The sequence below is a fragment of the Leucopleurus acutus genome (assembly GCF_964270905.1).
Source record: "Leucopleurus acutus genome assembly, chromosome: 1".
Classification (NCBI taxonomy): Eukaryota; Metazoa; Chordata; class Mammalia; order Artiodactyla; family Delphinidae; genus Leucopleurus; species Leucopleurus acutus.
In genome coordinates this window covers 37260057-37287322 of record NC_139142.1, presented here as the reverse complement: position 1 = coordinate 37287322, position 27266 = coordinate 37260057, and the positions used below count along the sequence as shown (strand labels likewise).

General features: G+C 39.4%; 1 protein-coding gene across 7 annotated transcripts in view; it reads left to right on the top strand.

The window, feature by feature from the left end:
• Positions 1 to 347: 347 nt before the first annotated feature.
• The window catches only part of SYNE2 (spectrin repeat containing nuclear envelope protein 2), a 332365-nt gene continuing 305446 nt past the window's right edge, over positions 348 to 27266 (top strand). For 5 of the 7 annotated variants that reach the window (XM_082840730.1, XM_082840728.1, XM_082840729.1 and 2 more), the window contains exon 1: positions 348 to 422. The gene's annotated coding sequence lies outside the window, so the exon portion shown is untranslated. Of the gene's footprint in view, positions 423 to 1027; positions 1075 to 10454; positions 10529 to 27266 lie in introns of those variants that run through there. The other 2 variants (XM_082840726.1, XM_082840725.1) reach the window with 2 other exon arrangements.

Below are 27266 nucleotides of genomic sequence, written 5' to 3'. Positions count from 1 at the left end.
GACCTCGGAGTCCAAGAATGTTAGAGGAGTTTCTCGCTGAAACCGACCCGAAAAGCTTATTTGAGGGAGTTTGTGACATGCCCCCCCATTCCCGGTGGTTAACCTGCATTCTGAGTTAGCATCTCCCTCAGACCATCTCTGATGTTACAGAACAGGAAAGAAAGTTGCCAGCCCTGGGCTGCAGCAGGGCCTGCGGGGGGAGGCAGCTGCTCCGCCTCTAGCACTCGCGGGCGGGCTCGACACAGGCCGCCGAGCGGCGAGCGCGGGACTCGGCGGCTGGCGGCGGGCGGGGAAGGCGCGGGGCGTGGTTTGCAGCTTTCCGAGCGCCAAGGAGCGGAGCGCGCTCTGCTGCGCCCCGAGCCTTCCGCTGGACCTAAAAGGCGAGTGGGAGACCGAGCAAGAGGCGCGATCGAAGGAGCAAGGCGAGTGGGGCGCCGACCCGGGCAGGCTCTAGCCCGCGCCCTCGCCCCTCGCCGGGCCGGCAGCAGGGGAGCGCGGCGGCGGGGCCCCTGCACCCCGGTGCGCCCCGGAGAGAGCGGTCTGTGGCAAGGGAAGGAGAGCGGGAGGGAGGGGAAGGGGCGGGGGCGAAGGAGGGCAAGGTCCCCGAGCCGGGGGCGAGGGCGGCGGGAGACTGGACCCGGCCCACTGCGGGGGTCCGAGCCTGGCCACGGGAAACTTTGCCCGGGTGGCAAGAGCGGGGTGCGTGGAGGGCGCCGCAAACTTGTCAGCGGGCGGGGCGTTTCGGAGATTGGAGCGAGCGCCAGCGAGTGGCGTTTGTCTCTCCGGTTTCTTTGTGTCACCTCCCTAGCCCGCCGGTCCGCCCGCCTGGGAAAGGGGCTGCGCCGGTGGCGCGGCCCCCATCCACCCGTCGCCAGCGTCGGGCCCAGGCCCCGGCGCTCGCGGTCCGCTGATTGTTTTCGCTCCTCGCGTCACGCCTGGGCGGGAAAGATTTTGAACGCCGCGTGAGCTAGAACGCGGAGAGCCGCGGCGCGAGGCTAGCCCAGGGTCTCAGAGGACCGGCGGGCGGGGCTCACCGGGCTGGAGAGCGCGAGCGGCCCCGGGGGTCCCGGCACGGTAGGAACCGCGGCGGCCGAGTGCCTCCTCGGCGGGGGCCGCTTGGACGGCTAGGATTATAATTCCATTTCGATTGCTTGGGGTCTTTGTTGTCTGAAATTGCCTTGAGGGTCTGACGGTAGCACCTTCTCCTTTTTGGGTTGTTTTTCTTCTGTTAAAAAAGAGCGAGGGGAGACTTATGTGGAATCTGCTGCTCCAAACAACATTAGCCACCTATTTGATGGAGGTTGAGCGGTCCTGTGTAACCTTTGCTTTTGTGGACGCCTGTTATTTCCGAAAGTTATTATTTTATCCTCCCCTAGTGGAAGGGAGAGTCTGAGCCAGATGCTAGCAAGCACGATTGTGTACGTGCACCAGCAAGTCAGAGTCAAACACGGGAGGTTCCTTCTCGCCGCTCAACACTTTTGCATCGTTTTTTTTTTTTTAAAGTTTGTTTGATTTCAAACAACTTTCATCTGCTTTCCTAAAAGTTTCCAGAGCTCCGAAGAACTCCTTGCAGATATTACGTGGTTGTGCTAGGATAAGTCCGACCACTTTTAGGGTTGGGGTTACAGTTAAGCCCCCGAACCATGCCTGGCCCGCTCACCACTCGGGTGCCCGCCCTTGAGCCATTGTAAACATCATCGGGTTGAGTGTTCACCTTTTAGGAGATGGAACATTTGGTGTGTTTTTATACTTTAATGCACCACTCCTTCTTTAGTTACCTTCCCTTTCTGCAAAACTCTTGAGACTCTCTCGGGCTTTTCCTGAGATAATTACTGAGTGGCCTTAGCTGCGCCATCACGCCCCCCACCCCCGCAAGCACCCGAGGGAGAAGAGAACAGGTGCAATCCTCATTAAGTTTTTTCGCGGTGAAAACTCTGGAGATGTCAAAGTAAGTAAAAAGTGAAAATTCTTAGTTCTTTGTCCATATGTTTGAGTTAATGAGCTTTATTTGAAGCCAACAAAAATCAAAGTCAAATCAGTTGGGTCAGCTCAACCTTGTACATTAAGGTTGTTTCTTAAAAAAATCTTATAAATTTACCCAGTTAGAAATTTACAAGCATTTCAGTGCATTAGTGCTAATTGTGTTTGCAGGATATTGCAGTATGTTTAGAGAACTGAGTCACAATGGGATTTTTCTAGGTTGTGCCCTCAATAGCATAACTGAGAGTTTAATGTAAAGCTCAAAACTGGAATCAGTCACATCTTGATAAGTAAGGGAAAGTGTGAAAGGCAATTGATTCATTTGTCATTACTCATATGTTTTAAATATAGATTTTCAATAATTTCACAAAATTATTTTTTCATTTACTCAGATGAGCTCTTACCATATGCCAGCCACTGTGCTGGACTCTGGAGTTACAAATAATAATAATAACTATTTATGGAATACTTATTTTGTACCAGTAAATGCTTCACATAGGTTACCTCATTCATCTAATAAAAATTTGTTGAATGCTTACAATGTATTGTGCTAGGTGCTGGAGTTATAATAAGGCACAGGACAGCTGTTAGCTGTCTTAGCAAGTCAGGAAAGGCAGAACATAAAAGACATTACTAAACTAATCATAGTTTTTAAAATGTAAATCAGATCACACCACTCGTCCTGCAGTGCAGTGTGTTGTAGGGTAGGAGGTGAGGAGAGGAGGGAGGCGTGGAAGATCAGCAGGGGAGATAGCATTGAGTCAGGAAAGAGCTTGATAGTGTGTGGATTGATTGGATCTGAGAGTAGGTCTTGTGGCTGAGCACTGTCAGCTGGAGGGAGAGAACTAAATGATGAGAGAGTGGTAATCAGGTGACAGATCATGCAGGGCCTCGTAGGCCAAAGTTTGGATATATTCACATTGACTCCTCATATATACCCTATTGGCCCTATTTTATAGTTTATAAAACTGAAGTAACTTTCTGAGTCTGCACAGTAGGTGAATGGCACAGCCTAGGATAGGAAGCCAGGCTTTCAGTCTCCAGTTATATTTAACCACTATGCCAGCATCAAAAGACAGTCCATATCCTGATGGACCTGTTTGTCTAGTGAAGACAAGCCATTGCAATACAAACATGGTGGTGCTAGAAAAGATGTGTTCTAGGGGCTGTGGGAGGAGGAAAGCACCTAATTCTGCCTAGGAATGGGGCAGGCCAAATTGGGAAAAATGAAAACATTTTTCCTTTTTTTCAGAATTATGAAATGTTTCAGATTAGCTATAATTCAGAAATAATCTTAATGTTAAATGCAATAGCCCATTCTTCAGGGCTTCACTGTGTGTTCTTGAGATCTCTCTTTTTTTTTCTTACTTTCATATTTACCAATTACCTGAGTCATGTGTCCCCTTTCCTACTTTTACAAAATAAAGGATTGTGTCTGGAATACTGTAAAATCACTTATATTTAAAGCCTGTAATTCTTTGTGAAATTGCAGGTTAAGTTCTTTTTTGATTGTTTTTATCTTAAACTGTCTAGCCTTTCTCATTTTGTGTGATAATTTTATAAACAGCTTCATTGAATGTAATTGACATACAGTAAGCCGCATATTTTAGAGTGTGAAATTTGATGAGTTTTTGACTTATGTATAGATCTGTGAATCCATCTTTCCCTCTGGTCCCTCCCTACACCCTGCATCCTTCTTTCCCAAGCAACCAGTGGTAGCTCTGACCCTATGGATTATTTCGTATTTTCAGAATTTTATATGACTGGTATCACATAGTATGTTCTCTTTTTTGTCTGGCTTCTTTCACTCAACATAATTATTTTGAGATTCATCTATGTTGTTGTGTGTATCAGTAGTTGATTCCTTTTTATTGCTAAGTGGTGTTCTATTGTATGGGTATACCCAAGTTCATTTATCCATTCACCCATTGATAGACGTTTGGTTTTTTCCAGTTTTTGGCTATTAAAAATAAAGCTGCTGTGAACATTATGTTCAGTCTTTGTATGGACACCTACTTTCTAGGAGCGGAATGGCTAGATCATATTGTAGGTGTATGTTTAACTTTTTTTTTTTAATATTTATTTATTTATTTGGTTGCACTGGGTCTTAGTTGCGGCATGCAGGATCTTCGTCGCCACGTGTGGGATCTTTTAGTTGCGGCTTGTGAATGAACTCTTAGTTGCTGAATGTGGGATCTAGTTCCCTGACCAGGGATCGAACCTGCGTCCCCTGCATTGGGGGCGCGAAGTCTTAGCCACTGGACCACCAGGTAAATCCGGTATGTTTAACTTTTAAAGAAATTCCTGGGCTTCCCTGGTGGCGCAGTGGTTGGGAGTCCGCCTGCCGATGCAGGGGACACGGGTTCGTGCCCCGGTCCGGGAGGATCCCACATGCCGCGGAGCTGCTGGGCCTGTGAGCCATGGCCGCTGAGCCTGCTCGTCTGGAGCCTGTGCTCTGCAACGGGAGAGGCCACAACAGTGAGAGGCCCGTGTACCGCAAAAAAAAAAAAAAAAAAAAAGAAACTCCCATACTTTCCCAAAGTGGTTGTATCATTTTACATTCCCAAATTAGTGCGTGAGGGTTCCAGTTGCTCTGCATCCTTGTCAACACTTGGTATGGTTAAGCTTTCATAGCCATTCTGTTAGATGTGTAGTGGTATCTCATTGTGGTTTTAATTTGCATTTCCCTGATGACCAATGATGTGCTTATTTACCATCCATATAATATCTTTTTTTGTTGTTGAAGTTTCTTTGCATTTTTTGCTCATTTTTAATTGGGTTAGTTACTTCCTTATTCAGTAACTGTTTTGAGAGGTTTTTTTATATATTCTGGATACAAGTCCTTTATCAGATACATGATTTGCAAATATTTACGTTCAGTCTATTGCTCGTCTTACATTCTCTTAACAGATCTTTGAAGAAGTTTTAAATCTTACTAAAGTCCAATATATCAATTTATTCTTTTATGGATTATACTTTTGGTGTTATACCTAATAAATCTTTGCCTAACTCAAGGTCACAAAGATTTTTTTCCTTAGAGTTATAAAACTCATAGGAAAACTCTGTAAAAGAATGTAAAACCATGAAGTCTTTCGTGTTACATTTAGGTCCATCTACTTTGAGTTAATTTTTGTTTATGGAGCGGATATATGGGTTGAACTTTACCTTACTGCCACCAGGAACACTTAACATGTTTTGGAGATGAGATAATGTCTGGAGACAATGTGGTGAGGTGGGGTGGGTGGGCATTTGCTCTTGGCATCTAGTGGGTCAAGGCCAGGGATGCTGCTAAAGATCGTACAATGAACAGGAGAGATCCTCTCAACAAAGAATCATTCAGCCGAAATGTCAGTAGTGGCAAGGTTGAGAAACCCTAGGCTAGAGGTTTATCAATTTTATTGACCTCGATGAATCAGCTCTTGGTTTCATTTATATTTTCTGTCTTCTGTTTAATTGATTTTTACTCTGATCCTTATTATTATTTCCTTTCTTCTACTTACCTTGAGTTTAATTTTACCCTTCTTATTCAAGTCACTGCGACCTTTTTTCTTTTCTGATATAGGTGTTTAGTTCTGTAAATTTCCTAAGTACAGTACTGCTTTAGGGAATTCTCACAAATTTAAATAGGGTGTGATTTCATTTTTATTCAGTTCAAAATGCTTAAAAATTTTTCTTTGGATTTATTGTTTGACCTTGAGTTACTTAGGAGTTGTTTTTTTTTTTTGCGGTACGTGGGCCTCTCACCGTTGTGGCCTCTCCCACTGCGGGGCAGAGGCTCCGGATGCACAGGCTCAGGGGCCATGGCTCACGGGCCCACCGCTCCACGGCATGTGGGATCTTCCTGGACCCGGGCACAAACCCGTGTCCCCTGCATCGGCAGGGGGACTCTCAACCACTGCGCCACCAGGGAAGCCCTACTTAGGAGTTTATTACTTAGTTTCCAGACATTTGTGGATTTTCCAGGCATCTTTCTGTTATTAATTTCTAAATTTAGTTTTCTTATTGTCAAAGAGCATAACTTATATGGCTCAAATTCTTTTATATTTACTGAGAGTTATTTTAGAGCCCAGAATATCATTAATTTTGGTAAATGTTTTGTGTGTGCCTGAAAAGACTGTGTGTTCTAATTATAAAATGTCAAGGGAACATACCATCAACATGACATCACTGTTCATGTTAACCTTGATTACCTGGCTGAGGTAGTGTTTGTCAGGTTTCCCTCCTGTAAAGTTACTCTTTTCTCCCTGTTCTGTCCTTTGCTTTTTGAGATGGAAGTCACTATGCGTAGCCCACATTTAAGGAGTGGAGAGTTATCCTTCTTCTCCTTGAAGGGTATTGCTTTTTTTACCCCACGTGACAATCTCTGACTTTTAATTCTGGTATTTTGGCCATTTATATTTAAAATGATTATTGATTATGGTTCACTTTAAATGTATAATCTTGCTATTTGTTTTCTGTTTTTCTCATCTGTTTTTTGTTTCCTTTTTTCTCTTTTTCTCTCTTTGATTGGATTAATTGAATTTTGGTCATTATAGTTTATATCCTTTTTTTTGCTTATTAGCACTCATTCTTTTTTTAATTTTTATTTTTTTAACATCTTTATTGGAGTATAATTGCTTAACAATGGTGTGTTAGTTTCTGCTGTATAACAAAGTGAATCAGCTATACGTATACATATATCCCCATATCTCCTCCCTCTTGTGTCTCCCTCCCACCCTCCCTATCCCACCTCTCTAGGTAGTCAGAAAGCACAGAGCTGATCTCCCTGTGCTATGCAGCTGCTTCTCACTAGCTATTTTACATTTGGTAGTATATATAAGCCCATGCCACTCTCTCTCTCTCTCTTTTTTTTTTTTTAAATTTGGCTGCACCCCTTGGCTTCTGGGATCTTAGTTCCCTGACCAGGGTTTGAATCCATGCCCTCGGCAGTGAAACCACTGGACTGCCAAGGAATTCCCTACCTGTCATTCTTTATTTTGTTATTTCAGTGTTTGCTTTAGGGTTTATAGTATACATCTTTAACTTATCACAGTTTAACTTCAAGTGTTATATTATACCACTTCAATGAAAGCCTTGTAATAATATATTTCCCATGTCTCTCTGCTTTGTGCTATTGTCATACATTTTACTTTTTGTCTGTTATAGACCCTACACTACATTATTATTTTTTGTTTGAGCAGTCAGTTATTTTTTTAAGGGATCTAAATAACAAGAAAAAAATCATATATTGACCCATGGTTACACAGGTTATATTCTTTGTTTTACTATTATTAAATGAAAATAAAGAAATCATACATATTGAGGTTATTAGATTCATATTTATGAATATATTCTAACTTGTAATTTTATTTATTTATTTTTAAAATTTATTTATTTTATTTTTGACTGCGTTGGTCTTTGTTGCTGCACACGGGCTTTCTATAGCTGTGGCGAGCTGGGGCTACTCTTTGTTGTGGTGCGTGGGCTTCTCATTGTGGTGGCTTCTCTTGTTGTGAAGCACGGGCTCTAGGCGCGTGCGGGCTTCAGTAGTTGAGGCTCGCGGGCTCAGTAGTTGTGACACACGGGCTTAGTTGCTCCGCGGCATGTGGGATCTCCCTGGACAAGGGCTCGAACCCATGTCCTCTGCATTGGCAGGTGGATTCTAAACCACTGCGCCATCGGGGAAGCCCTAACTTGTAATTTTAGAATAAATATTAAAGAGGCAGTGAAATTTGGAAATCAGAGCATAGTTCATTTTTTTAAACTAAACCCACTGAATTGTCATTGAGCTGATCATTGCTGTAATAGAAGGATACTTCAGGATACTGTGGTATATTACAAGATTCAGAACACCTGGATTTGGAGAACTCTCCAGACAGGCACTGATGAGTGTGCTGTACTTCTTTTCTTTCCTTTGGGCAGCATTAGGAAAAGGGAAATGGGTAGGCAGAAAGAGTCTGTCCTCCCATGCTGACATTTTCCAGACCCTGAGAAACTTTGATAGATGAGTGTGAAAGCACTTCTTTCTTTCAATGGTGTATGAGATGAAGAGCACTTGGTTATAGCTCCTCAGGTCAGAGTAACACATTTGACAAAGTGAGCCTCAAGCTTCTGCTTGTCAGTGTCCATATTTGACTGAAAACTCCAATCTGAGATGCAGTTCTAGAACTGGTCAAAATTTGCTATCTACTTGTTGCTTTGGTTCCAGCTGACTTAGTTTTCCTTTATCAATGAGTAGCTCCTTTCCATCTGGGTTATGTAAATGTGCTCCTATTCTGAATGTCAATACATTGACAAACACTCAGCTATAAATGAGTGAGAAAACTTAACTCATCCAACAAATTAATTTACTTTGTAAATATTTATTCAATCTGGGCTCTGGCACATTGATGACAATTTATGTCCCTTGCCCTTCGAAAGCTAACTGTCACATAAGAGAAGGCCCACAAGTAGAGAAGCATGTGTTCCAATGTGGTAATTGGTGGAATGGATATATGAACTGGGCAATGGGAGTAAGCCTTGAGCAGCGGTTCTCAAAGTGTGGTCCAGGAACCAGTAGCATCAAACCTACTGGTTCAGAAACCTAGAGGGTGGGGCACAGCAATCTGTGTTTAACAAGTCTTCCAAGTGATTCTGATGCACGCTCAAGATTGTGAACCAGTGGCATAGAGGATTCGATGATCTCTGAGATTTTTTCCCCAGGTTCTAATTTCTACAAATATGGTTTAGAAATGTGATATTTACCCCGTTGTATTGTACTTTAAGAACTGTTTTAGCACGAATGAATTGGTATGTAAAACGTTAATGCTATGGGGATAAAACAGGAATTCAGAATGGTAAAGATATGCCTGACACTGGGACAAAAGTAAATTAGATTTAAAAAAACTTTATTATGAAAAATTTTAAGTACATATTCAAAAGCAGAGATAATAGTGAAATGAACTCCTATGTAAACATTACCCAGTATCAATAGCCATCAAGTCCTGCCAATTTGGTTTTACCTATACGCTCACCTATCCCCCCTGTGCTGGGTTATTTTAAAGTAAATTCCACACATCATATCATTGCATCCATAAATAATTAGATTTTAAATTATTTGAGCTATTAAGTTGCTAGAAATGAATTTGAAACCGATTCACATATAACCATTTCATGTTTCCATGTTAAATTATGGATAAAGTTTGTCTGGAGTTCATTTACACAAAACATGAGTAGAACAAAACAGTAGTGTGGGCAGATGTATATATATTCCTATTAGTATAAAATCCATTCAAAATAAATATACTGGTTACAACAGTGAAAATATTTTATGTACCCTCATCATCATTATAGCAATATATACATTATATTTTTAAATAGTATTCCAGAATAGTAAGAAAAAAATATATCCATGTGCTGCCAAAATTGAAATACTGTGCTTGAAGGGGAAACTTTAATTTGAAAGACAAATTTTTAGGAAGGATGGTATTATAAAAAGGTTTTGCAGATTTCTAGGCAAATTTTTAATATATTTAAATTAAAAATTCTCATTGCTCATTTCGGCAGTTATGTTGCCTCATTTGGAAAGATAAAGGTAGTCAACATTTAGGGATGAACAATACATCTTAAAAAATAAATCCACTTATCTTAATCTATATGCTACACACAGTCTTATCAAGGTTAGAGCTCAGGCTATAAGACAGTTCATGTTTGGAGAAAGGGGACAGAATTAACTTTCACAGACTTTTCACAAACAGGTAGAAAACTACCTGTTTTCTCCTACTGTGACTTTGGAGTACAAGTTGTGATATCCTGAGGAAAAGCTGATAGTAATACGACTGAGCTCTTCGTGTTTGGCTGCTTTTGAACGATACATTAATTAATGGGTCCTACCGTAGGAGTTAGCTAATCTTCATTTAAAAAATGCTAATTACTCAGAAGTAATTTTTATCTGAAGTGTAAGTTGCAACAAAATAAATAAAGCTGTTCAAGATTGTTCCCCATGCCCCCCAAATAAATTTAAAAAAACCCTACAACTCAAATGCACCTGAGCTATTAGTACTAAGGTAGGTTAGTACCTAACCTACCTTAGTACTAAGGTACAAACGTAGTCAATGTTTGATGGGATTGTTTGATAGAATAATGCATGCTAGAGCTTTTAGTTCAAAATTTTGAGCTAGTGATTCAGAAAGAAAAAAATAAAGAATTAACTATAAGTTCTGTTTATAAAGCAGTTAAAGGTGTGCCTTACTATCGTGCTAGTATGTTTACAAAGAAAATAGGTGACTAGCAGTCTCTTGTTTGACTGTCTTTTGTAGTTACTCATTTGATGACACTGGGTAAAAATTTTTCCTCTGTTAATGGGACTTTGTTTAAAAGAAAGTATGTTACCTTTGTAGTCTCGGCACTTTTTTCATTTTAGGAAGCTCCAACTCAGTCGTGTAATAATTAATTTTATAAACAGTGTTTAGTCCAGAACTGATTATATTTCCTTCTGAGCCAGGTGAAAAGGAACTCCCAAATGTTTATAATCACAGGTTGATGATTTGGTTCCAAGACTCTGTTGGTGATGGTTTCTGAGACTCGGAAGGTAAGCTGGCTTCTTTCATGAATCATCATGTTGTCTCGCAGTTGGCTATGTGTTTTCTTAGCAACAGCTGCTGATTTCAGGTTTGAGCTAGGAAAGTATGTTTTGAAATGATCCAACGTATTCTTTCAGGTTATATATGCCTGTTAAACCTTATTAAACCTTATAAGCTTACTGTTAATGTTGTATGTTCCACCATGAAGGAATGATTTCATTCTCTTCCTGTCCCTGCCTTCCAAATCATTTTTCTTCTCTTTTTTTTTTTTCTTTTTAAGGGGGTTGAGGGTGGGTGTAAGAAAAGAGAAAAATAAAGGAACCTGGAAGACTGTGGACATGCTCATTTATGACTCTGGACTAGAGCAGAACCAAAAATGGCCTCCATGTGCTAATAGGATAAAATATAATTTACTGGAGTCTTGATCTTGAGTTATACTCTCAGGTGCATAAGTACTAAAGGACAAGTGGATTTTAGAAATGTCTGTGGTATAGTGTAATGGTTAGGATTGTAACTTCTGAAGTCAGATGGACCCGGATTCAAATCCTGGCTTTGCCATATACTAGCTGTGTCACTTTGGGCAAATTACAAACCTTTCTGGGTAGAGCTTCTTCAACTGTAAAACAAATGCCAAAATATGACTTATAGGAGTGTTATGAATATTACTGAGACAATACATGTAACGGGTAGTACAGTACCTGTAATCGAACATTGTAGAACACATAGTAATAAGTGCTAGTTATTACATTCAATTCAAGGGTGCAGTGAACAAGAGGCTAAGTGACAGGTGTTAGAGGGCAATCAGCAATGAATCAGACATGGCTCCCCTTCTGCAGGACCTGGGGGAAGATAACCTTGTAAACAAATCACTCTACTATGATCCAGAATGAAAGAAGTGCCACCTGAGGTGCTAGCAGAGTGCTGTGGTAATTAATGCCACCTTTGGGGAAGTTAGGGCTAGTTTTGTAGAGAACATTTGACGTTTTAGCTGGGCGTATAGCTGGGTCTAGAGTGTAGAATAGGGCTTTCATGGGTGGAGTATGGAGGAGAGTAGATTGAGGGCTGAAGAATAACATGGAAGCACAGGGCTTATGGCAGGTTGTAGTGGGAGAGGTCTGGATAGATGCTTTGTGGTTAGAGCTTGGGATGTTTTTTTCATGGAAGTGTTTGGACCATATTCTTCTTGTCAGTGGGAACACGCAGCGTGTGCTTGGTGTGAGCTCTATTTCATAATAACTTTCTGAAAGATGTAGTGGAGAGGCAGGGAGTCCAATTACAAGGATGTTTTCAGAAATCCAGGTGAGTGATGAAGAAATTCAGAGAACAGAGTCAGAGGGAATTAAAATGAGATGGAAGAGAGAGAATTCTAAATTAGGCGCTGAAAAGAATATTGGTGCCATTACTTGCGAGAGAGATACCACAGGGAGAAAGTGTGGGAGAAAACCGATGGTCTGGTGATGGGGTGGGCTAATGGGTCTTTTTTTTTTTAATCGAACTATAGTTGATTTACAGTGTCATGTTAGTTTCAGGGGTACAGCACAGTGATTCAGTTTTTCAAATACACACACACACGCACACACACGCACATAACATACATATACACACATACATGTATATATTCCTTTCCAGATTCTTTTCCCTTATAAGTTATTACAAAATATTTAGTATAGTTTCCTGTGCTATACAGTAGGTCCTTGTTGGTTATCTATTTTATATATAGTAGTGTGTATATGTTAATCCCAACATCCTAGTATATACATCCCCGCCCCCCGCCTTCCCCTTTGGTAACCATAAGTTTGTTTTCTATGTCTGTGAGTCTCTTTCTGTTTTGTAAATAAGTTCATTTGTATTTATTTATTTATTTTTTAGATTCCACATATAAGTGATATCATATGATATTTGTCTTTCTCTGTCTGGCTTACTTCACTTAGTATGATAATCTGTAGGTCCATCCATGTTGCTGCAAATGGCATTATTTCATTCTTTTTATGAGTAATATTCCATTATATATAATATATATATTATATACTATATGTATATATACCACATCTTCTTTATCCATTCTGTCCTTCTAACAGTCTTTATTTTAAAGTCTGCTAATGGGTCTTTTGACCTCAAAGATTAGTGGACATCTAGCTGGCAGTTGGAAATTTAGTTCTGAAAGAAGGAAGCTAACATTTATTATGCACCTACTATGTCTCAGGTTTTATGCTAAGCATCTTCACAAATCATTATTGGAAACAAATAGTATTTTTATTGATGAAGAAATAGAACCTGAGAAGAGGCCTGATATTATTTAAATATCTACCCTAATTTCAAAGCATTTCTCACTTTTATTGTTCTCTTCAAGCTCGTGGGAGCAAGTGGAGAGATGGGACTAGGAAGAATGAGTGAGTGGGTACGGAAGGCAGTGGGCTGCCCTCTGTGGCACTTTTCATCATTTCTTCATTCAGGCTGTCATTACATCTTCTTTACCACAAGGAGAGAATCTCCTTGTAATTGGGCGGTTAGTATTTGTTACCTGAAGAATGTTGAGGGAGTTTCATAATGAACCTTATTTCTCAAGTTCTGATATTCCTTTCCTTTTAGAACTACTTGAAGGTTGAAGTACTCCAAGATTTTTTTTTTTTCTCTTGCTTCTGATGAAATGGAAAAGTTTGGCTACGAGTGGGTTTTAACTTTATAAAATGAGCCTTGTTGTAGTTGGATTGGAGAGGACGAGCAGGGCAGAGAGAATGGTGCTCTTTTCCTTAATGTTATCCCCTTCGAAATGTGTAGTCCTGAGGTCAAGCTCATGAATGCAGATGAAAATCAAGTCTGGGAAGACAAGTTGAGCATGTCTTAAAATCTTTTTTTTTTAATTACAAAAATCCAGCTACACACATACAACACACAGATATTAAAAAGCAAAAGCCTGTCCTCATATTATTTCCGCTTTCCACTTCTGTTGTCTCTGTCCCTAGAGATAATCACTGTGGACAAGTCTATGTTTATCCCATTTGAATGTTTACGAACATTTGGAACCTTGGCAGTAATTGGGCAAAATAGCTAGATTTTAAGGTTTTTCCTTTTCACCCAGATATTTGGTTTTAGGGTTTATTTTTGAAGTTTCATAAATACAGGTTCTTCTTTTTAGACTGTGTTCTGAGAGCCGTGTAAACATCAAATGTAACTTAATGTTAAATGCTGTTGGATCACCTTTCAAATCAGTGACATACCTAGGATTAGAATTTAGAGACCTTGAGCTTCTCATTTGTTGCTAAACCAGTTCTGTTAGTTAATTTATTACACAAACTTGCCAGTTAACTGCAACAGTGGACAAAAAACAGGTTTCATCTTATTATTTATTTATTTTAAAGAGAAGAAAGGGCAGAATGTGGATTTAAACTAACATAGGCCCATTTTAGTAACTATATTAATCTGTTAATTACTTCATATGTTGAAGTGTTCAGACTATATGTGTTCTGGTAAATTTCTCTATAGAATCGTGCAACAAGTTAGTCAATTCAATATATCTTGCCTGTTAGGAACTTTAAGGACATGGCGTTCAGAGCCTGCACATTGTGTTCAAGCAGGAGTTGCCAGTAACCTGCTGTGTGGTCTCAGGGAAGTTACTCAACTTCCCTGTTTCCCTAAATGGGGTAGATAGTGTCTGTCTTGTGAGGATTAAAGGGATGGTGCATGTAAAATATTCGGCACAAATTACAAACTAAATAAATATTAACTATACTTATTACTGTTTTATCATTATTATCAAACAGAGGACCTACAATTTTGTTCATCCAGGTAAGCAGAATTTACCTGCTTCTTACCCTCAAGCTACAACAAAGGAGACATCACTATATTTCACTTTTATTGCACTGTAGATGTCAGAAGGAATGTGCAAATATTGAGGTATGCTTTTTAAGCAGATACAGATCTCAGTACCCCTCTTAGTCAGCTTCTTAACTAAATAAGTTGGAGGAGCTTCAACCAAAGGACCACACAGAGATTTTCTTTTGTCTTTGTGGTCCTACTTCTCAAGATTCTTCATGGGTTCTAGTTTTGGTTCTACTCAGGAAAATATTGTAAAATGCATAAGACATTTTCTTGAGAGTGTTCAAATTGTTCACCAATGGGGAGAGAACTACTTAGGTGTATTCCTTTTTGAGGATGTTTTATATTATATGAGTTTTGGGGGCTGGGGATGGGTCAGAGATCTTTCCATGGGGAAGGCTTTGAGAGAAGGAAAAAATATTTCTTAGAAATCTCAAAACTGTAATCTGAAATTCCATGGAAAGAAAACTTAAGAGTTTTGTAATCTGAGTTACTGGAGTTAAGGGGTCAGAAGGATTATTTATGTTTTAGGAAGTTTTTCTTCACAGGGAGGTATAGAACTTCTAAATATTTCAATGACCTAGTATATATACTGAAGAAAAAGTAACTTTAGAAGTGGGCAGATACAGGCTTTTTTTTTTTTTTAAAGCCAGACAAGTTTCTAATGGAGTCGCTGTGCATGTTACAAGTAACAACAAAGATAATTTTGTATACACAGAAGTACATTCTGTTCTTTCCCTGAGATGATGTGACCTCTTATCAGATCGTAAATTCTGCCCACAGAACTGGGAACTGTATCTTTAGGATAAACTAAGAAACAAATAATTCTGGTTGTTTCTCTTCAGGTGAGAAACTTCTGCCATGTTTAGAAATGAAATGGAAACTAGCTTGCAAACTCTGTAGCAAGTCACAAGGGAAGCCTGGGAGAAGGGATGATTTCACAGTTTGAGGTTCTCCTACTTCAGAGCTCAAATCCCTTTTTCAGATACCCTGTATTTCCATAGTTGCTTGATTCAACATCTTTAAAACAAATGAATACCTGTTGAAGAGTGGCACTGCTGGCTGGCACCCTAGAAAAAACAGCTTCCAAATCACACAACAGTTAATTTTTCAGCTGTTTTTTCTCATCTACTTTCCCACTAACCAGTCAGAATGCTAAGATTTCAAGGTGAGGTAAGACTGGGTGTCTAGTATTTAGTTAGAACTCCCCACTTACCAATGCAGTAATGGATGGTTCCTTGGAAGTAAAGAGTTAAAAGAGAAACAGAAACTCAAAAAGGACTGAAAGGAGCTCTAATTTGGGGAAGATTTGAATTAGAAAAAATTTCTCTAGAACAATTTCCTTAAAATTATGGTATGAAAACCCTAATCTAAAGTAATGAGAAGAAATGTCATTTACTTTTTAAGTCATAGCACTTTCTAAACCAACTTCTATGTATCACCGTCTGTGAGCTACATATTAAAATCTACAGTGATTTACTGAGTGACCTAAGGATTTGCTAGTTTGCTTTGTGTGCCGTACAAATCTTGGTAAACTAGTCAAAGTTGGATTGTAGGGAATAGAGGGGAACTCTTCTCTAAAACGAGTCTTGAGGGTGTGAGAGAAATAATGGAGAGATCGTAAGTTGAGTAAGAGCAGTATCTTACTCAACTTATCTAAGATACCAACGATGAATTCAAATCCTGGGTTTGTCCCAGACAGTTTTATGTCCTTGAATAAATCACTAATGATAACGATCTCAGTTTCTCCACCTCAGGAGTATCATGATTATATAAAACAGCCTATAAGCACAACTAAATGCAAAGTATGTTATGTCTTGGGTCATTTAAACTGTCCCCGCCCCTTTACTGATATTCTTTGGTCTGCTCTCCTAAACACAGCCAGCCAGCTCTCAAAGGTCTGCCATCATCACAAAGGATGACGAAGGAGAGAGTGTGGTGGAATTAAAGGCCATTCCTGGGATGACTTTAAAATGTGCATGTGCTATCCATAGTAAGTCAATAAGTCTTGTCTCATGTATGATTTGTACACTTGTACAGTGAGAAGTGATGGGTCGTTATTAGAGTCCAGAGAGTTCAGCACCCACCATATCGAATTTAATTCAGAATTTTAGACCTGAATGATACCTGAATCCTCTCCTTTCACAGATGACAAACCAAGATTCAGGGATGGCAAGGTACAGTTGGTAATTGGCAGAACAAGGAGTAAAAATGCTACCTCCAGATTCCTGGCTCAAAGCTCCTGCTGTCATAGATGTGTATGTATGTGTGTGTGTGTGTGTGTGTGTGTTTAAAGTATTATGCATTATTTAAAACCTATGAAGAGGCATAAATCAGCATGCCCTTAAGTCCTTACATGCTTTGGCATGATACTTAAGAAACAAATTGTTCCTAACATGGTCGTGACCCCTTCTTCCACAGAGGTAGCAGCTGTCCTGAATTTGGTGTTTATCATTCAAATGCATTTCTTTACAGTTTTGTTGCATATGAATGTTAATTTTCAAAGTATTTAGCAACCTGGTAGTGTGTAGGCACTGCCACTTATAATGGATGCTGGCAACAGATCCAGCCATGCCAAAGTATATTAGCTGAATATCAGATCCATCGTGGACCCCCCAAGCAATATTTTTAAGAGTGTACATAGTTAGTACCATCCTGTATGCATTCTTCTACAAATTGCTTTTTTCCTTCAACTTTATATTTGTGACATACATTCATACTGACATGTATAACTCTCATTATTCATTTTCAGTGTTTAATATTCTAATGTATGAATATGTCACAGCTTATTTATCTATTCACTTATTTTTGGATAATTAGGGTTTGTTTTTTTTTAATGCCCTCTCACCTGTTCTGGTGTTTTGCTTATTTTCTTGTTAGGTTGTTTGTCTTTTCCTTATTGATTTGTGAGTATATTATTTTTGTATTTTTTTTGGAAACTAGTATTTAATACTCATTAACATCTGTACTTATATAAGCCACATAAAACCTGTCATAGCTTTGTCTTTCCATAGGTGTTCACATTTGGAAAGGGTCTTTCAGTATCCCCGAATCAGGTTCACGTCAGGTACACCAGTGACATCACCTGTGACTGTAGACATGGACATGTTCCATTATTTAAAATGGGTTTGACATAGTCTTAACATTCTTGATTGTGAAGATGGACTTAATTTCCCTATATTTACATGGCCCTGTAGGTGAAAGGGTTGACCTCATTGTAACTCTAAAGTGTGGGAGGAAAGCCTTTATGGGAAATTATAAAGTTCTTTTTTTCTTTATTAAATCAAAAGCAGGAAAATGGGTGGTGCCCTTGCCTCCTTAGTGAACCCCAAATGGGCCACAGCATATAAAGGAAACTATAAAGTGAATGGAAGGACTGAGGCCACTGCTCAGGAAGTTCTTCCAGGAACTTTCACTATTTAAACTCTCTGGGTTGTTAGATAACCAACAAGGACCTACTGTATAGCACAGGGAACTCTGCTTAATACTCTGAAGTAACTTAAATGGGAAAAGAATTTGAAAAAGAATAGATACATGTATATGTATAACTGAATCACTTTGCTGTACACCTGAAACTAACACAACATTGTTACTCAACTCCAGTCCAATATAAAATAAAAATAATAATAAAAAACAACTATCTGGGTGGTTCATGATTTTGGTTCCCTCCCCTTTTTTATCCCCAGTGTGCAGGAACTTGACAGAGGTACATGTTAGGCTGTTTGTTCTTTTGTTGGCTACTTGTATCTGCTTTCTAGAAGGTTATTGTTTTCAAGGATCTTAAACACCAGGATTAGGACAGTTAAACCTTTCACAGGCTTGAAGTGTAATCTTCCTATTGGTTTTGTTTTCCTGGCTTCTTTGCTTCCTTCCCTCTCTTCCTTGTTTCTTTCTACTTACAAATTACTGCATTTGTTAGATAGCCATCCTTCAGAGCATCCAATGTTTTGTTCATTTAAATTTTTTTAACCTTCTTTTTGTTGTACAAAAGGACAAAAACATTTAAAAATACTTTTAGTACTGGAGGTTGCCTTTTCCTGGAGCATCGCTTCTGCCTCCCCTCCCCCCCCCCAAATCCCCCAGCAACCCCGCCTCTGCCCTCCCCCTCTCCACTGCCTCACTCCCACCCTCCTGGCTCTGTAGGTCTCTTTTGTTGTTGGGAGCTAACAAAGTACTGTAATTTGCTGGATATTGTGGATGGAGGATAGGCCAAGGGCTCCCGGGAAGAATTTCTGTAACCTGCCTGAGCTCCCTTCTCTTAAAAATTGCTGATTAACTAGTCTCTTCTGTCCTGGGAACAGCCAGAACTTTAAGAGTGTTGTTCAAAAGAAACATTTTTATTTTTAGAGGCATAAAGAGACAAAACTATGGACTTTAAGCGTGCAATCGCAAAGCAAAACCAAAAATCTTGCTGAAAAATTAGCAATATATTAAACATTTTGAAAACAAGTTGCATTTTTCTTTCAGCTTTCTGTATTTTTAGTCGAAATTAATATTACCACAGGTGTTCTGAAATTCTCCTTTTCTTTGCATGTTTTGCCATATAAAATTCATTTAATGATGTAGAAGATTAAAAAACATCAAAGGGGAAAAGTGTTTAAAGAAATTTTGTTGTGCAGAGGACATGCAGTTAAAACTAGCAGACAAGCAGAGTTCTCAGAGATGGTGTCATCCAAATTGATTTTAACTTCATCATCACATGAGTAAAGAGAACCCTTCCAGTCTTTGATTTTTAAATAATCCTGATTTCATTTTTGGGGGGTAGTTTTTACTTTATGGGTCCTAATTTCTAGTAATAATGTAGCATGTGATGTAGATAAAAGTGGAAGATGGGGCTAGCAGCACTGACTTTCCCACAGGATCTTTGTGAGCAGAACCCCAAATCCTTTACAGATTCAAAGGTCTATTTAAAGGTTCACAATAACAATGACAGCATTTTAGGGCTGTCTTCCAACCCTATCACTTCCTTCTTCTAAGGGGAAGTCGAGCTTGGGGTGGAGGAGGTGCACTGGTGTTACTGGACCGGTTCACTCAAGCTGTCGCCTGCTTTTTTGGAATCACAGACCTTGATGGGACGTTGCACAATGGGACTGGTGAAGTGAAAGTCCTTTGATTGATTTAGACTAACAGAATAGAAAAAAGCATTGGGTGAGTTAAGAAATACTCATTAATGGTGCCCGGAATGTGGAGGGAAAAAAAACCTCACTTTCTTTTTTATTTTTAAATTGAAGTATAGTTGATTTACAGTGTCGTATTAGTTTCAGGTGTACAGCACAGTGATTCAGATATATATTCTTTTCCCTTGTAGGTTATTATAAAATGTTGAATATAGTTCCCTGTGCTATAGTTCCCTGTAAGTCCTTGTTGGTTATCTATTTTATGTATAGTAGTGTGTAGATGTTAATCCCAACCTCCTAATTTATCCCTCCCCCCCTTCGGTAACCATAAGTTTGTTTTCTGTGTCTGAACTTCACATCTTAAAAAATAACAAATAAAACTTTCAAAATGTAAATATTTACAGTACATTTTTTTTTTTTTCTGTTTTTTGGCATGGATCTTTAGGCCGGTGTATTTGAGGGACTAGGGCTAACAGTGTGTCACCATGGTGATGCTTGGCTGCTGAGGTGGAAGAGCTGGCCGATGCCCTCTCCAGGGTCCCGAAGCCCCCAGACCATGCCAGAAACTTCAGGATGGAAGAGGATCTCTGGCCAAAGTGCCTGTTGCAAGGGGTGTATCTTAGAAGATCCCTCTGTTTAACTTTGTTGTGCTCTAGGGAGGTCTGTGGACTGGGGTCATCCCAGTGATTCTGGTTTAAACTGTGATGGACCTGAGGGTCCTACCTTTTTCCTGAGCTGATCACAGGAATTTGCTATAGATTGACCTTAGAAAGCTAAAGTGTCTCAGTTTTTGAGTACTCTTTCTTCCTTCTCTCCGGTGGAACTTCATAAGGTGATTCACACATAGGGGCCTCTACCTCCAAATTCTCCCAGTGTGGATACCTCTTGGGTAGACCCTGAGCTCCTAAGGACTTGAAATAGATCAAGGCCTGACCGCATTCAAATCTCTGGGGTGGTTCCAGCAGCCACCCCACCCCCACCCTCGCTTTAAAACAATTTTATTTATTTATTCATTTATTTATTTTTGGCTGCATTGGGTCGTAGTTGCGGCATGCGGGATCTTTTGTTGCAGTGTGTGGGCTTCTCTCTAGTTGTTCCTTTTGACTGCTTTGGTAATCATCTTATGTTCAGAGAAACTAAGATAATACAGAGACTTGTTCAAGGACTCCCAGTGAGTAAGTGAAAAGACAGAAGGAGTCAGAACCACTGCCCTTGGATGCCCAGTTTGTTACTTAGTCCAACAAACCTGTTTTTGAGGATTAACATCCACTCAGAGCCAGAAATAGACCAATTGAGACCAAAGTCAATTTTGACCATTGGTCTCTAAGGATAAAAGGATGAAGGATACATCAGTTTGTTGGACAATTGATTCTCCCTTAGGATAAGAGAAAAACAAAACCAAAATTGTCAGTCATTGAAAATGGCACAGTAAATTATGTTTGGGTTTGGAAAACTTCCAGTCCTATAAATACATTATGGGAAGCCCTCAGGGAGAGAAAAAAGGCACTTTATGGCTGTTTTCATATATAAAAATAGCAGGCCCATGCAACTTGAAGAAAAAAGTGGGAAGTATATAACTTAGAATGTTAGTCAAAATAGGAACTATGATTCATGACCAAAACTTCACTTTTTAAGTTTATTACCACTCATTGCCAAGGACTGGTAAGTTTAGAAACAATAGGTCAAAAGTTTGGCAGGAAGGTTTTGGGGAACGATTTGTACAAACAGGAGGTTTCTGAGAGTTTCCATTTTTCCTGCTGCATGGCAGTTGACTTGGTTACCTACATTCGTATTTTGCCTTAATAGAGGTTAAGGAAACCATGGAAATAGAAAGAAGAACCATCTCCATGTTTTAATATTGCGATTGAAATAGAATTGCAGAATGCTTTGGAAGACCTACACTGGTGTAAAGTGTCACGGCTCTCATTTTCTAGCTGATCATGGTGTTTTTAAAAGCCACTAAGTGTTTGGGATCAAAGAGGCACGTTTTATATTTCAGAATGAATGTGTCTATGTTTTTCTGTGTATGTATTCATTTGCTTTATTATTCTGAGTTTCCCTCTTTTTTCCTGTGTTTCCTTGACCATGCCACTTGTGGCTGTCTGTCTCAAGGTGTGGCTTTCTGTATTTTACAGGCTGGACCATTTGAATTGGTACCACATAGGTGGTGAGTGGGTGGGTGAACGTGAAATGGCACATGTGGGAGCTTGAATGTGACTCTGTGCCCCGCCGGGCCGGCATGTCTAGATCTCGTTGGTCTGAGCCTGATACATCCACATCACTGGATTGGGCCTAAAACCCCAGTAACGGGCCTGCTGTGGGGACAGTATACACCCTTACCTTGGGGTGGAGGGCGGTGAGGTTGTGGGGATTGGTTGGTTGTCTAGACAAGTTGGTTAATATATAGCTTATATTTGGGGCCACACAGGAATCAAGATAATGATTTGCTGACATCCATTCTTCCTAGATTTCAGGCATTTCATTTTCTGCTGCTGAAGCTTTTTTTTTAAAAGCAGCAATCAAATTTTAGGCATAACCCTAAATATCTGACCCAATCCATTAAATAATGCGGTTTCCTTCCTGCTCTCAGTACATGTTGTTGGTTCTTTTAACCATATGAAAGAACCCAGATCCTTGAGGAATCTTTTTCTTTTACATTAGGGACAGAAGGAATTCATGGATGTGAAGATGATAATATGCAGATTGTAACTGAACCCTTGCATTTTGGGATAATAAACCTAACGGGGGAAAAAAGCGCGCCTTTTCTCTATAGCTAAGGGTCACAGGGCATGGAGGATTCTGTTACATCCAGGAAGAAAGGAAGTCCCTTCAGGCTGGAGTGTTTGAGAGCCTTCCAAGACAACCTTTGGGTCTTTGCTTATATAGGAATAATAAAATTGGGAAAAGAATGATCTTACCGTCTATCAAGGGAAGGAATGTACATAGGAGAAGTCTGTTCTGTACCTGAAAGGTGCTAAGGAATTTAAAGAGTCATATTGCCTCATGAACTAAGAAGACGATAATGGGAAAAACTGCGGTAAGGTTAATTTGTCTCAATAATAAAAGATACTGAGAAGCCTCCCTTCATGCAAGTTTTATCAGAAGGTTAATTTTAAAATCGTTTTCTTGTTGCAAATATGTCTTCCTCACCAGGCAGAGAAAGGAGACCCAACATGTCTAAAAATGAACTCCTGTAGTTGAGAGGCCACCTGCTGGAGTCAGCCCCCGGGAATGCTGACTGTGGGCAGAGGAAGGAGACAGGCAGACCCCAGAGATCCAGGCCACAAATCTGTGGGGAGGTCTGGCAGAGCCCACAAAGGGTCTTCATCCCCTGAATTCTGACAGTTGCCATAAATAGTCTGTTGTCTTTCATTTCTTCCAAGAAAGCCTCCCCAGGGGGTTAGTGTATCCTAGAAAGGAAGCTGGGACGTGGAGAAGCCAATTTGACATAGGCTGTTAATTGTGTGCAGAGAGAAAAGAGAGAGTGATAATATGTAACTCCCCAGAGAAATCAAGGGGCTTCCAAAGTTCATCTAACAAGGACTGAGACAAAGGAGATTTAAATGTGTTCAGATAAATAGGCAAGAGTAGACAAAAATACTTGTGTTTTCCCTTCAGTACACCACAGATAACATATTTTACAAATACCACAAGATTAAGTTCTTCAGTTAGTCTGGAAAAGCACTGCAGCGGAATTCAACAAACTGGTAAAGGTTATCGTGGGGATTCTTAGGTTTGTAGTACCAACCAGTGATAAACATCGTAGGGGCCCTGGGAAGACGTAGGTTTACTATTATTATTCTTATTAACCACAAGTCACATTCTTAAGGGAATATTTCCTTTTCTGCTTATTTCCTATTTTATAGATAATAACCTAAATTTTAGGTATTTTATTTCAGTTGGTGGAAGTGTTTTGGCAGAAGTTGATTTTAAGTGGTTTTTCAAGAAATGGCATGAGTTACATATTTTTCATTTAGAAGATGAGGTAGCAATAATGCTTAAATGTTTTGAATGAGAATTCCATAAGTTACATCACTAACAACAATTTTCATTTTTGCACTTTACCTTTTCAGTCTTTGCCCACATGAATATGTATTTATATATTGACATTCCTATCGAACATAAACATTATATTCTGTTTATCTTTTTTTTTTTTTTTTTTTTTTTTTTTTTTTTGCGGTACGCAGGCCTCTCACTGTCGTGGCCTCTCCCGTTGCGGAGCACAGGCTCCGGACGCGCAGGCTCAGCGGCCATGGCTCACGGGCACAGCCGCTCCGCGGCACGTGGGATCCTCCCAAACCGGGACACGAACCCGTGTCCCCTGCATTGGTAGGCGGACTCTCAACCACTGCGCCACCAGGGAAGCCCTATTCTGTTTATCTTACTTAGTATATTCTTGTTTAGTATTTTCCATAGACTTTTAAATGATTGGTTTTGTTTTGATTAAAAACTTTTTTTTTTCCAGGTTGATGTATCAGATTTTGCAAAGCATTCCAATGTTAATTGAGAATGTATATGTCTACTTATCTGTATATGTCTAATTAATTGCTTCTTGGGATAAATTCCCAGGAGTGGGACTATTGAGCATTTTTATGTTTCAAGCTACATACCACCATATTAATTTCCCAAATGGTTACTGTGTATATAGTGTAGCATATATCTTCTTTGTCTACCAGGGAAGGTGAACATTTTTACATATGTTTGTTTAGTATTTTCCTCTTAGGTGAATTATCTGTTCATATGTGTCAGAACTTGGTTTTTTTTTTAGAGGAAACCTTTTACATCTTCTAATTACCTATGAAGCTGTTCACATGGTTGTTTCTTGTCTTCAGTTACTTTGTGGGATGTTGCTATAGACGAATAATTTGATTCTTTGCGTCGGAGATGTAACACAGATTAATTTCCTTAAAGAAATGCAAAAAGTCGGAATTAATTACTCTCTCAAAGTCTGAATTAATCTGCCACATCAGGGAGCCTGTTGTTGCATTTTGTGCACATGTCCAGTGGTTAAGATACTATGTATTCACACCACTCGAGGAAACACAAGCTTCTCAAGCCTTAGTGCTGTGGGCTTGCAGAAGCCATTAGAACAAAAGCACAATTGCTGATGTTCATCATTGGAAGCTGTAATGTACTTCTGAGTGGCTAGCCAGACAAACTACTGTCGAACTGTGGAAACTGTTAGCCATATATGAATTTCATTGCTTTTTAAAGTAGTATCTGAGAGGAAGAGTTTAAAATCCAAGCATTTCACTGAAGGGAGATAATAAAGCCTACAGTCCTGCTACCGTTTATAGTTTCTTGATCATGTTTATATTAATTATTTCATTAGAGCCTTCTAACAAACTCTGTGAGGTAGGCAGGGCCCTGGGCCCCTATGTTACAGCAGAGGAATTGGAAGCTCAGAGAGCATCAGGTGACTGCTTGTGGTCATGGCAAGGGTACGCGGCAGAGCCAGCGTGAGAAGAGGTAGTTCTTCTTGCATCCTGAAAAATGTCATCTTGAATGATGTACTCCTTAGGATGAATTTCGTGAGGAGCTAGGTAAAGTGCCGTACATGGTTGTAGTTAAGAGCCAAGTACAGTAATTAATAATGATGATTCTAAGTCACCAAAGAAAACTTAAATCGTACTCCAGATATTATATTTAGTGGGTCAAGGAATTTCCATCACTGTTGATTAAAAACAAATGTTGATGTTATTAAAAGAGTGAATTATATAATTACTTGAAAAGTTTTCTTCTCCTGACTGTCATAATTCGGGATTATATGAAACAGGGGTTGCGAATGTGGACTCAAGAGTGAGACAGATGTGGCTCTGAGACTCAGTTCATTGGCTGAGCCACTTGGATAAGGCACCTCACTCCCCCAATATTGGTAATATTTCTAGTGTCCCTGTCAGAGATGTTTTACGGTGCTTAAATGAAATATGTATAAATACTTAGTGTATTATGTAAAATGCTTAGTGCATAGTAAGCACTCTATTTTATCATGAACTAGGTGTCATTTATTGGTTAAATATGCTTCAGTTCTCTTTTATTCTTTTATATTTTAAAATTTAAGATCAAGCATGTGCTTCTTCACTCTATTATCACAGCAGAAAGGTTAGAAAGAAGAAACAGTTGTTATTTTTTAGCACAATCCCCATTCATTATAATTTCTTTTATATAGCCTTCTATTTTTTTTTTAAACTGAATCGAATGCAGTGAGTAAATGTGGTTTTGGACAGGCACACTTTGTACTGACTGTGGGCAGATATTCCTTGTGATCTTGTCCTTTCAACCATGTTTAGTCTTATGAGTCAAGCCTCAGGAATTATCTGCATTCCATGAGTTTCATTTGTACGTGAATCTTTGTGGGCAGTTTTTGGCCTTTGATATTTGGAATGAGGCTTGCTTTTTGTGGATATTTTATTATATTTTATAATAATAATCTATGTATAACCAAATTCAGTTTCAGTAAACACAGAAAAGGGCAGAATATATTTGAGCAGATATGATATAGGAGAGATTATAATCAGCTTTAAATTATTCAAGGGCTGGTTACTTAGCTTTTGTATGTATTTATATTCTTATTTGTTCCTTAAATCGATTGTGTTTGTCTGTTTTATTTTTCACTTGTACCTTCTGGGGACTGAGATGGGAAAGGCATGTTTTCATTGTTGGAACCTTTTAGCTTTAGGTGTGTCAGGCATTAGCTATAGTCTGCTGCCGTTCTAGGATATATATATAGCACTTATCAACATGGTTGAAACTTGCGCTAATATAATTTGTCTAGAGTGGGTCTTCTTGGATATAGATCTGTATCTTCTACTTTATCTGTTTTCTGCCATAACTGGACCCAATATACTTAGATTGCTCATTTTCAGAGACTTAGACTATTAACATTATAAACATCTTGACTACAACTGAAATTTTCTTTGAGTTTCATAATCTTTTAGGACATTGCAAAGCCTCAGAGTCCTTTTATATTATTATAAGTGCAAGCTTCATTGTACTCTAGGTATAAAGAAGTGACAGTTAATAAAGGTTGAACATGCAACAAAAAAAGAAAAAAAGGAATTTATATTAGATGATAAATATCCCTTCCCTACAGAGGTATTGAATATTTTGAATTTGGGAAAAGTTGTCCTAGACCAGAGCCTGACGTTTTCTGTGATGACATATAAATGTAGCACTGTTTTTGTTGCTTAAAATGCAGAAGCTAGTGAATTGTTTTGAAGCGAAAAAGTGTATCGTGGCATCAGGAAGAGAATTTTGTGAAGGGGCATTGGGTGGTGGTGGATGACCTAGTGGATGAGGGGTGGGTCCCCTGGTCCAGGAGATGAAAAACAGCCGTGAAACCTAGAGCCTGTCATACAGAGTGAAGTAAGTCAGAAGGAGAAAAACAAATACTGCATGCTAACACATATATATGGAATCTAAGAAAAAAAAGAAAAAAAAATGGTCAGAAGAACCTAGGGGCAGACGGGAATAAAGACGCAGACCTACTAGAGAATGGACTTGAGGATACGGGGAGGGGGAAGGGTAAGCTGGGACGAAGTGAGAGAGTGGCACGGACATATATACACTACCAAACGTAAAATAGGTAGCTAGTGGGAAGTAGCCACATAGCATAGGGAGATCAGTCAGTGCTTTGTGACCACCTAGAGCAGTGGGATAGGGAGGGTGGGAGGGAGACGCAAGAGTGAGGAGATATGGGGATATATGTATATGTATAACTGATTTACTTTGTTATAAAGCAGAAACTAACACACCATTGTAAAGCAATTATACTCCAATAAAGATGTTAATAAAAAAAAAAAACAACAGCCAT